The sequence below is a fragment of the Lontra canadensis genome, unplaced genomic scaffold, assembly GCF_010015895.1.
Source record: "Lontra canadensis isolate GAN:19392208 unplaced genomic scaffold, GSC_riverotter_1.0 scaffold1, whole genome shotgun sequence".
Taxonomy (NCBI): Eukaryota; Metazoa; Chordata; class Mammalia; order Carnivora; family Mustelidae; genus Lontra; species Lontra canadensis.
In genome coordinates, this window is record NW_022630995.1 from 94,635,056 (window position 1) to 94,653,002 (window position 17,947).

General features: G+C 39.1%; 1 protein-coding gene across 2 annotated transcripts in view; it reads right to left on the reverse strand.

Moving 5' to 3' along the window:
- The window catches only part of ANK2 (ankyrin 2), a 662,258-nt gene that overhangs the window by 321,044 nt on the left and 323,267 nt on the right, over positions 1 to 17,947 (reverse strand). The gene's annotated exons all lie outside the window — the stretch shown is intronic.

The window sequence follows — 17,947 nt, forward strand, 5'->3', positions numbered from 1 at the left end:
TTGTTAAATCTGATTCAACCAATTACCATCGGGGACCGGGACCTGCTACAATGAAGAAAGCCTTGAAAAAACAATGCCAGGGACTCGAATGATCTGGGGACTCTGCTAGTTGGTTTTTGACACACCTTCACTTCGATCAGCTCTCAACCCACACACAAAACCTGCACTTAATTTTCTTCCTACAGGTACTTCAACACGGAACAGACACAATGCATGATGAGAAAACTCTAACAGTCTTGAATGTGTCTCTGAACCTGAAGAGATACATTCCAGCCAGTGAAGAGGCTACTCAAGGAAAAGGATTAACTGTTAATATCCTAAAGTGCAGGTAAGAAAGTTACAGTTTTGTGATGTTATTCACTTGATTCCAAATGATACTCTTCCAAAACTCGGCTCAAGGATGACTTTTGTCATGAAGCTTTGAGAAGCTGTTCCCCATTAACCAAGTAACACAGACCACTCCCTCCTCTGGGCCGCCTCCTTCCACTGTACACTTAGGACAAGCACCTGTGACCACATCTCGTAACTCCACATTCCCATCAGGAACTTCTTCAAGCCAGGGATAGTGAGTGTGAGTGTGTGTGTGTGTGTGTGTGTGTGTACGCGCGCGTGCGCGCACATGCGCGCACATGCTTGGGTTGGAAGGAGATCATTAAATTTCCCAGAACCAAGCATGACGCATAATATATTTAAGGCAGTTAATTAAGGTTTGTCAAATATATATGTAATATGCGGGGTAACACAAATACAAGAAATTCAAGCAGTTAAAACACTGTATAACTAATCTTAACCTAATTCTCCTTATTAACTGATAAATAAAACACAATCCAAGGAGCTTATATATAAAGTTCCAGAATTATTCTTGATAAGAAAAGAAAACAGGGCTGGTTTTTATCATAGGAAACCCAATTTCATCTTCTGGATCAAGGTGCCATATTTGTATGTTTGTACTTATTAAATTGTGGATGCAACGAGAGCCCAGCATATTTTGTACAAATACACATGCACACACTAAACACTCATCCCTATTCCTAGAAAACAAACTCACTGTATAATACACAGAATACTTATATGTAAAAATAAAGTAAGGATCAACCTAATGAGATAAAGCATATAAATACACTTTGAAAATGGAAGGTGCCTATGTAAATGTGTAATTGCATTGTTGATCCTACAATTATTATTACAAAGATACGTAATCATCAACCTGAAAAATGTTTCTTACATGGAAATGGCTACCAAAATTAGGAAGTAAGCTTTCCAATAAGCATGAGAAGGCAAATTACCTTCTCTCCCCGCTGCTATTGGGACTGCCCTTCCTCTCTGTTTTAGTACCCCCCAAAGACCTTTGCACACCCTCATCTAGAGTCAACCGAGTCTTTCTGTCCCTTCCTCTCTCTACCCTCCTTCTGCTTGACCAGACACACCCCACCAGTGACACCTTGGATCCCACAGCCAGGAAAGGGGCAATAGGCCTCTTTTTTCTGAAACAAAACCCTAGAGGAACCTCTACAGAAGCCTCTGAAAGCCCAACTCCCACTGTTGTCAGAGCCCTCACAGAAATCCCCCACCGTATCCTCCCAATCCGCTGCTATCCCCTCAGCCATCCCACTTATTCCTTCACCCATCCCCATGGTGCCCCCCTTACTTGACCTTGCTTAGGAGCACCCTCAGCCTGGAAATTGGGTTCATTTACTCAATAAGCATCTGTCAAATGTTTACCACGTACCAGGAGCTAAGCACTAGGGATAGACTGTCCTAACCACTAGGGATAGAAAGGTCAACAAAACTGGCAACATATCTACAATTGTGGTGCATCATTGCAATGTAAATTGCAAAGAAGTGTACTTCACATTTCAATGCTTTATGAATGAGTAACATCTGATTATGTTCAGACAGCCTCTCATAACAGTGTCTTCTCTATAAACACCCAAATACATAGTACATAGCTTTAAATAGTCAGACTGAGGCCTCCAATTTGTTTTAAATTTTTTTTATTTTTTTAATATATAATGTATTATCAGCCCCCAGGGTACAGGTCTGTGAATCGCCAGGTTTACACACTTCACAGCACTCACCATAAGCACATACCTTCCCCAATGTCCATAACCCAGCCACCCTATCCCTAACCCCCTCCCCCTGGCAACCCTCAGTTTGTTTTGTGAGATTAAGAGTCTCGTATGGTTTTTCTCCCTCCCGATCCCCTCTTGTTTCATTTATTCTTCTCCTACCCCCTTAGCCCCCCATGTTGCATCTCCCCTTCCTCATATCAGGGAGATCATATGATAGTTGTCTTTCTCCGATTGACTTATTTCGCTAAGCATAATACCCTCTAGTTCCATCCATGTCGTCGCACATCAGGCCTCCAATTTTAATAATGAGCTATAAACTTCTGGATGCTTGGTGTTGTTCTGAAATATCACTTAAGCTTTTATACAATATATTTCCATTACAGAGTGAAAGTATTGCACAAACACTGCACCATATAGCATACCATAGATGTCAATATCTATATTGAAAGTGTAAAGTGAAATCTCACTATATAGATAAATAAAACATCTGCTAGTAGTGCCATGTTCATTACAGCAGTACAAAGTAAATATCCTACATATGAAGAATGTCAATAAGATGTTATGGTGTTGTAGGTGTTTCAGTTCCACTTTTGAGACTTCCGATCAATTTTTTTGGTGCCTCGCTGTTTGATACTAACTTTGTATCCTCATAGGGCATGTGTTTGACTGGATTCTAAACTCCTTGAGGGCACGATTTTTTTAAAGATTTATTTATTAATGATTTTTTTACTTATGATTATATGATTTAATTATGATTGTTAATTTAAGATTATTTATTTATAAGATTTATTTAAGATTTATTTATTTATTGAGAGAGAGAAGAGTGTGAGTGGAGGGAGGGGCTGAGGGAAAGGGAGAGAGAACCTTCAGCAGATTCCCAGCTGAGCACAGAGCCTGACGTGAGGCTCGATATCATGACCCTGAGATCAGGACCTGAGCTGAAACCGAGAGTCAGTCCTTCACCCAACAGAACCACCCACACGCCCTGTGTTGAGGGCAGGATTAAGTCCTATTTTTCACATTCCACATGGAACCTAACTCACTGCACGACCCATATAATAATAGGGGCCCAAAAACTTTGAATGCAATAAAGAAACATTTTCAATATTTACCACCCAGTTTATATTTATGGTTAAATTTCCAATGGGTAAATTCTTTATTTCTTAGATTTTCTTTTTATGTACTTCCTGATATCTAGGAGCTAATGCATAATAAGATTTTTAAAGATATTTGAGAAATTGGAGTTGCTGCTGCTAAGATAGCAATGATGATAACACCTTACATTGGTAAAGCATTTTATAATTCATATAATTTTTAGTTCCTAGGATAGAAGCCCCATGAAGCCTGAGAACTTTGTTCTCACTGATGCATGTCAAGCACTTACAGCAATACTGGCATGTGACACACCCTCAAATATTAAGTGACTTCAATAGGATTCTCACCACCACACAGGGAAAGGGTTAATATCAATCACAGTACAGGTGAAAACACTGAGGGAGGACGTGGTTTTGGTGACTTCCCCAAGATAACAAAATTAATAAAATACAGAACTAAAGGGAAAAATCACAGAGCTAAAGTTCTGATTCTAAGGCCACTATTCTTTTATTAAATCATGGCTGATTTAACAAAGTGCACACTTAATCAAGTGTGGTAAGATGAGCAAAGACTAAGATGGAAAATGCCAAGAGCAGAAACCACAGTTAGATGACAGTGGCCTAAGTAGAAAAAGGAAATCTTTATTGATTTTAGGCTAAGCATATTTAATAGGCACAGAGTTTTAGACGTGACTGCATTAATTTTAATATGCTTACTCTATTTTGTTGAACCACCAGAGTTAAAAGTATTACAAAATGTGACACATACTACTTCAAAAAAACTTGTAACATTATTTGAGTGGGGGAAAGTCCCCTGAAGTATAAACAATTATGTTTTAGACGTAGGTTAACTTCCAAAAGTTCGTTGGTCAGTCAGAGTTGTCAGGTGTTAAAAATACAATTTTTTTTTACAGAAACAAAGTTATAAATAAAGGCTTGGTTCTCTAAGACCATCAAAAAAAGCCTTCAAGGGATGCCTAAGTGGCTCAGTCAGTTAAGCATCTGCCTTTAGCTCAGGTCATGATCACACAGTCCTATGATGGAGCCCCACATCAGGCTCCTGGCTCAGTGGGGAGCCTGCTTCTCCCTCTGCCTGCTGCTCCCTCTGCTTGCACACTCTCTCTCTCTCTCTGAAAATATTAAATAAATAAAATATTTATTTTTAAAAAAGACTTCAAAAGGCTTTCCTATTCACTATTACTTGTGGTAGAGAATCTTAACAACAAGGCAGAGAGAGATTGAATAGTGGTTTATCAATTTCTCTTTTCCTTTAGGCCACTGTCATGGTTGAATTGTGTCCTGCAAACCACACCCCCCCCACAACAAAAACTACAAACATGTGTTTAAGTCTTAACTCTCAGTACCTGTGTATGTAACCTTACATGGGATTAGAGTCTCTGTAGAGGTAGTCATGTTAAGATGAGGTTGTAATGGACTAGAGTGGCCTTATTCCAAGGACGGGCACCCTCATAGAAAGAGAGAAGACACAGATACAGAGGGAAGACAGCTATGTGAAGACCTGGGAAGAAATTGGAGAAATGTAGCTGCAAGCCAGTGATGACACACTGCCAGCTAGCCACCAGAAAGAAGCTAGGAGGAGGTAAGGAAAGATTCTTCTCTAAAGACTTCAGAAGCAGTCTGGCCCTGATAACACCTTGATTTCAGACTTCTACCCTCCACAACTATGAGAATAAAGTTTTGTGATTTTAAGCCACCCAATATTTTGTTTTGATGACCCTAGGAGACTAGTACAAGCATATTTTCCAGCTACCTTTGCCACTGGGTGCAGCCATGTGACTTAGTTCAAGCCTGCAGAAGAGATGGAAGTGTTTGCCACTTTCAGGTCTAGCTAAGACAACCCTCCCATAAGCGATCTCTCTTTATCCATCTGGTGGCTAAATACAGAGGAAGACATAATCTAGAAGGTGGAAGAGCAACAGGTCAGAAAAAAGCCCGAGTCCCTGAGTCACTGTGTGGAACAGAGTTTCACTTCTTCCTATTCCCACCTTACTGACCCTCAGTAGATCTGAGTAACTTTTTCTCATGAGTATTTCATCACTGAGATTATGGTGTTGTTTGTTACAACAGTTAGCCTATGGTACCTAACCATATCTACTTATGTTTTCCAGGGATTCTGGAGTTACACTTCTATTTTTGGTTGCCGTTGTATGAATGATACTCTCAGTGCATCAAACCCTTTAGCCATTGGAAATGGATCCAATGTCCAGGAGCAAAAGAGCTACTCTGATGAAAAAAGAATCATAAGTAATTAAAGGGGAATCAAAAGAGATGAAAATAAAAATATTATTGATTAGGGGTGGATAGGAGAAAGGGGATACCAAATGGGTCCCATGGGATTACAATCTCAAAGCAGCTTTGGTCCACTCTCTTTTTTCTCCTATCTCTCTTCCTGAATAAACCCTTTGTTTCTTTTCCTGTTTCCAAATGTCATTGCTTCTGATCCACTGTGGATGAAAACATAGAATGCTTGCCCATTTTACCAGCAAGCACAAAGCTTCTTGAGGTTCTCTAAAGATTCTTCTTTTTCTTTCCTTTTTTAGTACTTTTGTTATCAATGGGGAAGAATAGGAAGAAAAGGATAGAAAACAAAGGACAAACATAGTTTCTCGAAGTTCACCATAAAAAGTCCTAGTATGTGTTGGGCTGTAGATACTGTTGGGCTCAGATCCACTTCTGAATGTCAGGGCTGCTGTCTTCTGGTGCTTCTCCTGAATTGCCAGGTGTTCTGCACAGGTCTTATTCAATATGGTCTCTCTTCCACAGGAAACCTGGGTGGACTCTAATAGATAGACCTCCTTGGAAGCTGAAGTCAGGCTCACAGGCCAGGCAGGAGACCTTCTCATTTTCCCTTCCCAGCTCTTTGCAGTTCCACCACCAGCAGCAGCAGGAAGTACTTCCTCTCCTTCCTTGTGATCCACCTCTTCTTCTCATCTATGACTCCCCCTTCCATTGTTCACTTATTCCTTTAGTCATGCAACAGTTATTTTATTGGGTGACTGACACCTATATATTAGGCCTCATGCTTAATGTTGGGGCATTAGCATAAATTAGATAATCTTTGCATTTAAAGAGCTTACAATCTAAAAGTGGGACAATCATTGAACTAGAAGTGTAGGGACTCTATTTATAGAGGAGAGTAAGTGCATGATGGAAGTATAAAACAGGGATCTCCAACCTTCTGAAAGAACAGGACACGCTTCTGAGAGGAAGTGACTCAAATACTGAGAGGATTTAAATGATGAGTAGGAATTATCGAAGTAGAAAGGAAGGTATAATGTGGGTTTGGAAAGAATGGGAAGAACATGGCATTGGCAGAACTGAGAAAGGCCCATGTGGTTGTACAGTAGTCAGAAGGCAGACCTGCAGTAGTGACTCCATCCTACAGCTTAAAGTATCACCAAGTGTGCCTCTCCATACACCGATTATTGCTCCAAGTAAGTATCCATGTGTGACATCTAATCATTACTATACAATGTATGAACCATGTAGCAAGACGGCCCTGTTAGCTCAGGGATGTTAAAACCAGGTAATATAGCCAGAAAAAGCAGATTTGGTGACCATATAACATATCCTCTCTAAAGTTTCAGGGAATTTGTTTAGAGATAGAAAACCAATCCTTGCTCTGGAGATGAAAAATTCCATGACCACAAAACTGAGCACATCCCCCATGAAGAATTAGGAACACTTAAGAAGCCATACCCGGCAACTTCCCTCAGCCTGATGTCACCAAGTCCTTTGGTAAAAGTATATACTCATTGTGCTTATCCCAATAAATTTATACCACAACAAAGTATTCATATTCACAAAGCCACCACTTCAGTCTTCCGTGGGACAACTCCAGGCTGCTGCAAAGTAAAAGGTGAGGCCAGCATGCAAAGTAGCAGAGGTTTACGGAAGGACCACAGAGCAGAGAGTCTAGTAAGCCATGTTAAGGGCTTGGGATTCAGACTGAAAAGCCACAAGAAGCCAACTCCCATGGTTTAAGGAGAGGAGCAAAATCATAAGCTTTCATGTTTTTGTTTCTGTTTTAAAGAGTATTCTTTGTAAGGAACTATTGTGTGGGAGCCAAACAGAGAATGGATGTGACGGCATGTGTTTCAAAGGCTCTATCAGCAGTCTGGGAGAAAAAGAGATGGTGGCAGAGTGGACAGACACACTAGTCTGTCACCATTAATGGTGTTTCATTCATAAGCCCAAGGAGAAAGGAAGAAGCAAGAAGACGGCAGTAGAGAGGCCTCCTGCCTAAACAGCAAGGGAAAGAGACTTCATCTTCATCAAACTCTTGGACTGGGAAGAAGCCTCGAAGAAAAATTTTTGGAATCCATTTCATTTAACAAATCAGAGAACAAAATTCGGAAAGATTAGAGAACTAGTTTGTAGCATAGGGAGGACCACGATCACGCCACCTCACGTGAGTAAATTTTAAAAGCCCAAGTCAAATCTTACCTGCTATTATTTGAAATTAAGGAACCATCAGCTCCTGCATAAGGTATAACAGACCAGGGGAAAAATAGTCCACTCCCTCAAGGAATGATTAGGAAAAAGGACCCATGTTTCTCACATAAATATGGTATGTATCCTAACCTGGGTTGTATGGAGTTCAACAAATGTGTCATTGAGACAGATCTTAAAGCAGCAACAACAATCAATTAGGAACCTGCTCCTTTCACTTTATGCCAGTCTTATATAACGTTTACCAAAGAGGTATTTGGTTGCAAAAGGTACCACATCCAACCTAAAAAAGAGAGCTTTTGGAACCCATGACATACAATTTTAGCACCTCAATCCACCTGAGGCACAAGATTATTAAAATTAGCATAGTGATTAATTATAATCTCACTTTACATAAACATTAGCAACAATATTTTAGATCAAATGTAGTATGCCACAGGAGAGTAACAAAATGTGGGTGAGCTCACCAAGTACATGTTCCTGTCTAGGTCAGTTTTTTAGGACGTGCTGTTACCTGCTTGCTCTACTACAGGGTAGCTCTGCTCAGTCTCCAGTGATATTAGTTCTTGAAAATAGCTATTATAATTGGGTTTCCCTGTAGATGCAAATGAATGGCACATTGGGATAGGTTGTGTCCTTGACAGATATATTTCTTCTAGTGCAATTTAACTTTATTACTGTAAACATTTTAAATCTTAAACCAGCTTAGATATGTTATGACAAATTTTTTAAGTATGTGTCCATTGATAAATTCTGAACACAAAAATTATCTAGAGACTTCATATTTAAGTTTTACATAAATATAAAATCAGATTTTAAAAGCAGTATAATTGTGGTGGTAATGGGAGTGACAAAAACACAAAGATCATGATATAAAAGGTAACCTAGAGACTGTGACATCTAGCTCCTCACTTTCAACAAGTAAGAAAGTGGAGCCCAACTAGGTTATGTTATTTATCCAAGGCTGTACCTACACTTAGCAACACTTTGAATAAAATTCCAAGTTTCCTCATTCCCAAACCAGTATAGATGTCTTCTAGTGGAGGGTCTCACCACCAAAATGAGCTTTATGAAGCCCTCCTTCCTCAGCAAACACACAGGCCCACTGATTGCCCAGTTGTTCTCAGAATGGGGAAAAAAAAATTATACAACCCATTATACACCAGGCAGAAATACCTCAGGCATTAGAAGCAGAGAGGTGAGTAAGACAAAATAACCTTTTTTTTAAATGTTGCACAATATCCCAAGTTAAGGTGAAGATTTGCTATAAACCTGAATTACAGTATGAGAAGGCAAAGGAGGACTAATCGGTAGATGAGCTTGTTTTCTCACAATGTTACCGTTTGCCAAAGAATCTCAAGAATGAGAGAAAAGCGGGGCACCTGGTGGCTCAGTGGGTTAAAGCCTCTGCCTTCAGCTCAGGTCATGATCTCAGGGTCCTGAGATTGAGCCCCGCTTCAGACTCTCTGATCAGCAGGGAGCCTGTTTCCCCCTCTCTTTCTGCCTGCCTCTCTGCCTACTTGTGATCTCCCTCTCTCTCTGCCAAATAAATAAAATCTTCAAAAAAAAAAAAAAAAGAATGAGAGGAAAGCAATGAAAATATGAAATGGAAAGCTTCAGCGAGCCTTTAAACAAGTGGATATAATCAGATAAGGCAGATGACCAATGAAGTCAGTGTGCTATTTATCATTCCTGTGAATAAATTGTTAATGAATGACCACTACTATTTCTCCCAATTTTTTTTAAGTTGGCTCCACAGCCAACCTAGGGCTTGAACTCACAACTCTGAGATAAAGAGACTCATGTTCTACCAACTGAGCCAGCTAGGTGCCCCTATTTCTCCCACTTTAAACAAACAAACAAACAAACAAACAAGACAATTCTTTTAAAAGGTCAAAATAAAGAGTCTGTTATTTGTCAGTACTCCCTAACTTCTAACTGCCCTTTAGTCAAGACTGATGGTATTCCAAATATTTATTACTGTTACAAACTACCTTATAAACTAAGGGTCTTACAATATTTTATTTTGCTCACAAACTCGTGGGCCAGGGATTCAGGAAAGGCTCAACGGACTTATTCATTGTGATTCATGGGCTGCCAAGTCAGGCAGCTGGGACTGGAGGATCCAGTTCTACCTCAGCATCCTCACTCACCTATCTGGTTCCTTGGTGCTCCTTGGCCCCTCTCTTTATGCGGCATCTCATTTGCTCGAGTCACTCCACATGGTACAGGCTTCTTACTGTTGAATGGTGTCAAAGTGTTTGTATTCTTCCAGGACAACTAGCTTTGAAGAGGCAGGAAGCAGAAAGCACCAGGCCAGTTAAGAGCTCTGCCATATTATATTGGTCAAGGCAGCTGCTGGGCCCATCCAAATTCAAGCAGTAAAAACAAACAAACAAATAAAAAAAACGGACTCACCTCTTGATGAGAGGGAGTGGACAGGTCACATTGCAGAAGAACATATGGAATGGAGCTTTCTTAGAAAATGTAATCTGCCACAGATGGCTAGCAAGTCAAGTAGTCCATAAGGGAGATGAAGTATAAGGGCTGACTTTGCATACAATAAACACAAGGTCTTTTCCCAAATGGGCAGACTCTGCTAGCTAGAAATGCACTGTTCTGCATCCTTTTTTTCCTACAAATAAGATTATCAATGTTAATTTCTAGAATGGTTAACTACACATTCCTAGGTCAAAATCTACTATGTCCTCTCAAAACAAAGTCTCTGTTGATCTCTGAAGATGAGTTTCATGTGTATGCTTTCTAAACACGAGCCATTGTATCTAATGCATTCACAGGAAGTATTGTGTATTTGAAGTACAGCTTCTTTTGCACTTTTCTCTTTACTTTCACTCTGTTTGTGCTTCCCTTGGCCTCTCACCTACTCTTGCACCCATTCTATCCTTTTATACAACATCACTATTATCTAAAACAATCATAAATTCTACTGTACAAAAATGATTTTAAAGAGCTTACAAAGGAAATAAAAGTTTATTATAGGTTAGAACTAACTTGAACGAATGTCTAAAAAAGAGACATGCAGCGCAATCATATTCATTATTAGCTTTAAACCCAATACCAGGAAAATGGTTAAACATACATTAGAGCTGGAGGCAAGATTATTAACTTGTTAACCACGCAGTTACCACAGTCCCAAATTTAGTCTTTAGTACTGATTTGTGTAAATGTTGGGCATTACATTCAGGGCCTTAACAAAGCCTATGTATCTGATGGGTTCCCTTTGCCATTCAGTCATGATGTCCTCTTCTGTGTAAGCCTCACATTTGGTGTTTCTAGCTTAGAAGCAAAACTAAAACAGCTAATGTCCATTTTAATTATTCAGTCTGCTTAGCTCCCAAGAACAAACTATTTGGGTCATTGATGACACGGTAATAATGGGACCTGGAAAGGAGTTTCAAATTTCCAGTCGGAAGAAGGGTCTTCCTCCAGGAAGTTCTTCAAGTCACACAAGCAAAATTTAGGAACCAAAGTATGGTCAAGCCATCCATTTTGGTCACATGGACTCTCTACACAAATTACTACATAATACGTGTTTGCCAGCTTATCTTGCATAATTTTCCCCAAAATAACTTTTTTCAGCCTATCAATATACAAAAGCATTTAGAATATAACAATAATACTATATTCAATATTATATAGTTTGTAGTGGGTGAGAGCAAGTACTACTTCACGAATCTTATCAGTGAGCCCCAGAATGTTAATAGCACACTCAGATCTTAAGCTGTTCTATCTAAAACTCTAGGAATCTGAGTAAAAACTCATATACAACATTTCAAATTTCATTTATACCTAGCCAATTATCAGATTTTTCCTGGGTCCATAAACCTCTACACCTGGAAAGTGTCAAGAACTGTGAAGGATTTGAGATCCTACTTATAAGTGAAAAAGCTAGCCTGCTATTATTTTTATGGATACTGCCAGAAGATACAAGACTCCTGGGTCAGAGACAAAGAACTTCATTACTCATAGCACAGCACAAAGCATGGCTGTCAGTTTTCCTTAATCCCAATTCTCACAGAATTGAGATATAGTCTGGATGGATATGGTCCAGATGGATATCTGCATACTCAGTGGGTAGAACAGAAAAGAGGAACCCTGACTTTAGGAAACCTGAATCTCATATAGTAGGCAGTAACCATATCTGTAGTTTGCTCCAGAGGGAGCCCATTACCTTTATTATACTGGATAGTAAGCATGCCTGATCTTTGCTTCTCTGTCTTCCAAGGCTGTTCACTGTACCAACATCCTTGAAAAAATAATCTGGAACAAAGATAGTCAGTGCCTCTGCTTGCAAGATGTACAGAAATGTAAGAAGCCCACAGAAAATTCTCTCTTCAACAGGAAGTCTCAAAAAATACAGGTTATCCTGCAGTTGAAGAGATAAATGCCAAATTGCCCTTCGTGACAGTCTAAATTTAAATGGAAACTAAGCAAGATTTCCTGCAAATTCTCTGCAGTCATACATATACGTCTGTGCAGTAAGTTTTAACAGCTTAGTTTTATCATTTGGAAGATTTCACACATTATCTGTATTTTTGCCAGAATTATTATGGTATACAATAAGGAACAATAGTTTGAAAGTCAGTACACGGAGGTTTAAATCCCCACGTTGTCATTAACTGTCATTTGTTCACAACAAGTCACCTATTTCACCTGTATCTCTCCCAAAGTGTGATCACTCTGTTATTTTTCTCCAAGATAGTTTTCTACATCTCTCTCTCTCTCTCTCTCTCTCTTTTTATCGCTAATGTCCTTGAATCTATGAACGAACCTACGTTTAAAGGGAAAAAATGACTCAAAGAGAATTTAATGAGCAGATGAAAAGGCCAGTGACACAGTACCAAACAGAATGTAATGTAGCTGTCTCCATTTTCAATTGTCTTTTCTTTTTTCCACTAGAAAACAAATGAGACTGAAGAACTTAACTTTTCTCAAGGTCAACAAACAAAGTTGGAAAATGAGGAAAACAGAAATGCTAACATTTATGACACAAATTATTTAGACCCGGAAAACAACTTTGGCACTAGTACAAATGCTGTGGAGTTTCACCCACCAGTTTGGACAGAAATAAAGAAGTGTCTAGTAGGCTTGAAACTGTAATCACTTCTCCCTTCTTTCTAGTCTCTCATACCCAGGAAATAAAACCTTTTGTTTCTACTTTGGAAATACATCTTATGTATTCCTTCCGTTCTTTGCCTATCACCTGGGTACCTCCTCTTTTTCTCTCGAATCCTAACTATTTTAATCAGCAGGATTTGCTGTCTCGTCACCTTCAGGTTTCTGCCTCAAATCTGACCTCCAGACTGTTGCACTTTCATTCTTCATAAAACATTGTTTTCTAGTCTTCAATGTCCTCCTACTAAATTCAAACATCTCCAATTATTGCTCAAATTCATTTATATTTTCCTGTTTACAAGGTGGCTTATAAAAGCAGTTAGATAAAATATAACATGAACAGATTTTTTTAAGATTTATTTATTTATTCTGAGGGGCGGGGGAGGGTGCATGAATAGAGTGAGGGCAGAGGGAGAAGGAGAGAGAAAACTCCAAGCAGACTCCTTGTTGGATGCCGAGCCCAACACGAGGATCCATCCCACAACTCACTGAAACCAAGAGTCAGAGGCTCAACTGACTGAACTACCCAGACACCCATGATCAGATTTTTATTAAGGAAATGTTACCAGAGCTTCTAGAAGGAGCATCGGATCCCGACTTGGTGGGTCAGTGAAGACTTCCCAGATAAAAAAAAAAAAATACCTATTCTTACTTTTTTTCCTTCTCCCTAAAATCTACCTACCTCAAGTCCCAATTGACCATGGAGTTTGTTTGTTCTTTCTTTCCTTCTCTCTTTCTTTCTTAAGATTCATTTACTTATTTTAGAGAGAGAGCGAGAGCATGTGCAGTGGGGAGAGTCAAAGGGAGAGAGAAACCCAAGCACACTCAGGCTGAGCAAGGAGCCCAATCTCACCACCCTAAGATCAGACCTGGGCCGAAACCAAGAGTCAGAAGCCCAACCAACTGTGCCACCCAGGCGCCCTGACCATTGGAGCTTTTTCTAACAACAAATTACGTAGAACTTTCCTTCTCTCAAGATCACTATGCCGCTTCTGTGCATTAATCACACAAAGTAGTTAACTGCTGAATATGCATCTGTCGTGTATGCCCAACCAAATGCCTTGCGACATCTAATAAAACAACCACCAGTAAATCCAGGGGATATATATATATATATCCCCTTTGATAAGTATCTTTTTATCCTATATGAAAGGCAATATTGGTATTTGTTGTTTCCTCTACAAACTCATAGCAGCTAGAACTGGAAGAGCCAATTTAAAAAAACAAGTGGGCTGACTTACTTTGCTTAGCATAATACTTTCCAGCTCCATCCATGTCATTGCAGACGGCAAGATTTCATTTTTCCTATGGCTGAGTAATATTCCATTCTGTATATATGTATACATATACCACATCTTCTTTATCCATTCATCAATCAATGGGCACTTCGGCTGTTTCCTAATTTGGCTATTGTAAATAATGCTACTACAAATATCAGTCAGAGAAAGAAAAATACCATATGATTTCACTCATATGTGGAATTTAAGAAACAAAACAAACAAGCAAAGGAAAACAAAAAAAGAGAGAAAAAGAGAGGCAAACCAAGAAACAGACTCCTAACTATATAGAACAAACCGATGGTTACCTGAAGGGAGTTGGATGAGGGATGAGTTAAGTAGGTGGTGGGGATTAAGGAGTGTACTTGTGATGAACACTGGGTGTTGTATGGAATTGCGGAATCACTATACTATACACCTGAAACTAATATTATACTGTATGCTAACTAACTGGAATTTAAATAAAACTTTTTCAAAAAGGTCGATATGAACCTAATTTAGAAAAATGGTGGTGTTTCCAATTTTGAACACATTTGGTCCTAGAAAGTATGGTAGATATGACTTGATGTGTTCCTGGATGACCAACAAAATTCCTTGTGCTCCCCAAAACAGTTTTCAATTATATCTAAGCTGCCATTTAAGCATTCCTTCTATAGGAAAATGAAATTCATACTCCACTAGAAATTCCAAATGCACTTCCTCATCATGATAGTGGGGAAAAGTGGAGAGAGGGATTTTCTTAGATGAAAAAGAATCAAGTAATGTACTCATTCTCTATATACTCATTCTCTATATTGTTAATACTCCTTCAGCAAACATTATTGTACACACGCTCAGTGCCAGGTTCTCTTCTCCATTCTAAAGATACATAGATAATTAAGATGTGATTCTTACCCCCATGGGTATGCATGAAAAAGCATTTTCTTCTCATTGAGAACTCTCTGTTCTGCCTTCACTTTAACCTAGGAATGTTAAAACCACCCCAGGAGATTCCTTTATATTGGCTGCAGTCTCTTCTCATCAATACTTCTTTCTGGTAGTACTGGTCACATAGCAGGCAGTGCATATTTCATGATCAATTGAATAGACTGCAGATAAATCAAGACTATTTACTTATTATTAGTTTAACTGGAAAACTCCATCTGGTTACAAAGTTAAACAAAAATACAAACAGCAGGGATTCCTCTTCTTGGCCCACCTAAAGAATATTTGTGACATAATTAAAATTGATCTTGATTCCTTCTCTTGGTATAATTTTAATCTTCAAATTTACCCCATCTTCCAGGTTTTCCTGTTCCACCATTCAACCTCAGTCTTAAGCGTTAGAGCCTCTTCCTCTTGAACTTTTTTGGTAATTCCCAGCAAATTACTCATTATGTCCTCCTAGTTAATGGTATGGCAGCACACTCACAGAAAAACAGGAAAAGTAGGAAAAGAGATGATCCCCCAGATCTTCCAGCTAGGTCTGAAGATGTGGCTGGCAGGAGAGGTTCAGCCAGTAAATCAAGACACATTCTTCAGGATTACTAAGACAGCTTTTCCTAAACTCAGACACATCAGGCACCCAAGGTATAGGAAGGAGACACTGTAGGAGACAGAATGAAGACAGGTGACTACTGGAGGCTGGCAACACAGGGATCAAGTGCTAGTAACACCTGGGCAGTTAGATTGTCCCTGTGTTGCTGTCTGTACCAGAACCTATGCTCCTACAACAAATGGAAAACACCCACTTAATTTGCTTTTTACCATAAAGAGTCACATACCTGGCTGGACTTCTTGATAATGCTGGATGAAGATGACAACTTCCATCTGACCAAACTTGAAATCGAATCCACAAACTTCTTTTTCAAAGTGTCAGTTAATGTTATTAGAGAAAGAAATCTCTCTTCTCCAAACATTTAATAAAAGCATATAATAAAAACACAAAGTTACATTTGATGTGGAGAACTTTTTTGAAGTATGTCTCTATGTTTTTAGATTTAATTCCCTAAAGAGAAGTGTTTTCCATAACATGCCATTATACAGACCATGAGTTTTTGGTCTGCTCTAGAGGATAAGTAGTCAGGACACACGAATCCCATTCCTGGATGGACCACAATTACAACTGCTGGCAAGTCACCTGAATCTCTATGCCTTTATTTCTAGAAAGGTAAACTACAGATATGATTTCCAAGGTTCTTCTTGATTTTTGCCCAAGATTCTTTTATGAACCTGTAATTCTGCACTCCATCATCCTTACCTTATATAATACTGTGATGTTAACTGTGATGTTAACTGTGAGGTTAACACAGTTAAACTGTGTTACACTGGTGGCCACATGATGTTCCTTGGATCTCGACCATGTTTCTCAATTCCAGATAATAAGTAGTTTTCCAAACACAGGAAAGTATAATCTAATTTAAATGTCCTATGTGGGCAAAATAGAGGAGTACGTGTGATTCCACAAGTGTGCATGCTTATGCTTTTCCTGACAGTGGAAGCTGCTTTGTGGTGTAGTGAATGTCGACTGGACCACTTTTAAAACTCTTTTCAAAATTGGTTCTTCTGGAGAAACTCAATGTTTTCATGGATTAGAGAAGAATGTTTCATCTACCTGACAGTAGATGTTTTCAGAAATGATGTATCTACAAGTATTTGATTGAGTTCTAATTCAGCCTAGGAACACCATCCTATCAGAAAGAAAACGCTACAGGGTGACTGTCTCTTTGGATAACATAATACAAGTGACATTTATTTAATTATAAAAGAGTACCTTCTTTCTCTCCAAGCTGATTCTTAGTTCTTTCCCTAGTATCATTGACTTTGGAAAACAGAAGAAGCTACTTTGGGCAACGTTTCTTTAGCCTGGCTCATTGCTAAGATGAAGGTGGGAATAAAGAAGAGTTGGCAATAGAAAAAAGACTCAGAGACAAGAAGGACTGATATCTCATTGCTCTGGAATCCCTCTTATGCTTACACAGAAAATGGAATTCAGTTCCCCAATGAGAAACCAAACTCACGCTGTAGACTTAACATGCAAAGGTGACTTTACCTAGACTATTGTCCTTAGTGTACACCATAATCCTCCATGAAGAGGTTCTCCTGTTTTAAATGGGAGGGGACCTGTGGCTTGGAGAGGTTACTAACCACAGCAAACCCCAGTTGGTGGTAGAGAGGGGGCTGCAGTGCAGACTCTCTAGTTCCCATTTCTCCCATTTCACATTCCTCACAGTTAACCCATGCCCTTGACCCTCCACACAGTTTGTGCCCAGGTCTGAGGTTTTCCATACATGGAAACCAATTGGAAAAACAGGGGAAAAAAAGAGAGAGATGAATTCACAACATTCTATGTTTTTCTCCCTCCCAAAGCTTCAGACACACGATTGAAGCTGCATATATTTTCAAATTAAGTAGCCAACGAGTAGTACGGTAAATAGAACTATTAATCAGAATCAAAAATCATGCTTTGAAATATGTGTGATAGCACTAACATTCTTGCCATGGATGTTTGGGAAGCTTTGATTTCAGAAGTTCCTTATTTCCAAAGTACTCTATTGGGCTCCACAAGAGTTAAATTAAACTACAACTTGATCACATAGTAATTACATCTCACTGTGACTATCTCAAAACATGCTGTGTCAATATAAATTTTATTTTAGAAAAGAAAATAATAAAGAAGAAAGCACGTGTAGGTGTATGGCAGTTTTTGCATACCCTTGCATTTGATATTAAGAATTTCACTGTTTTATTCATCATGTGTTCCCCATGCTCTAAATAATGGGAAGAGGGGTGTTCAGATGGGATTTCCCAATTCTTCTTTAATGAGAGGCTTCTCCTAGCCACCTCCTGCTGAATCCTGCAGTTACATCTGTCCAACTCTGATAACAAAAGAACAAAAGAACAAACCACTGGTCTA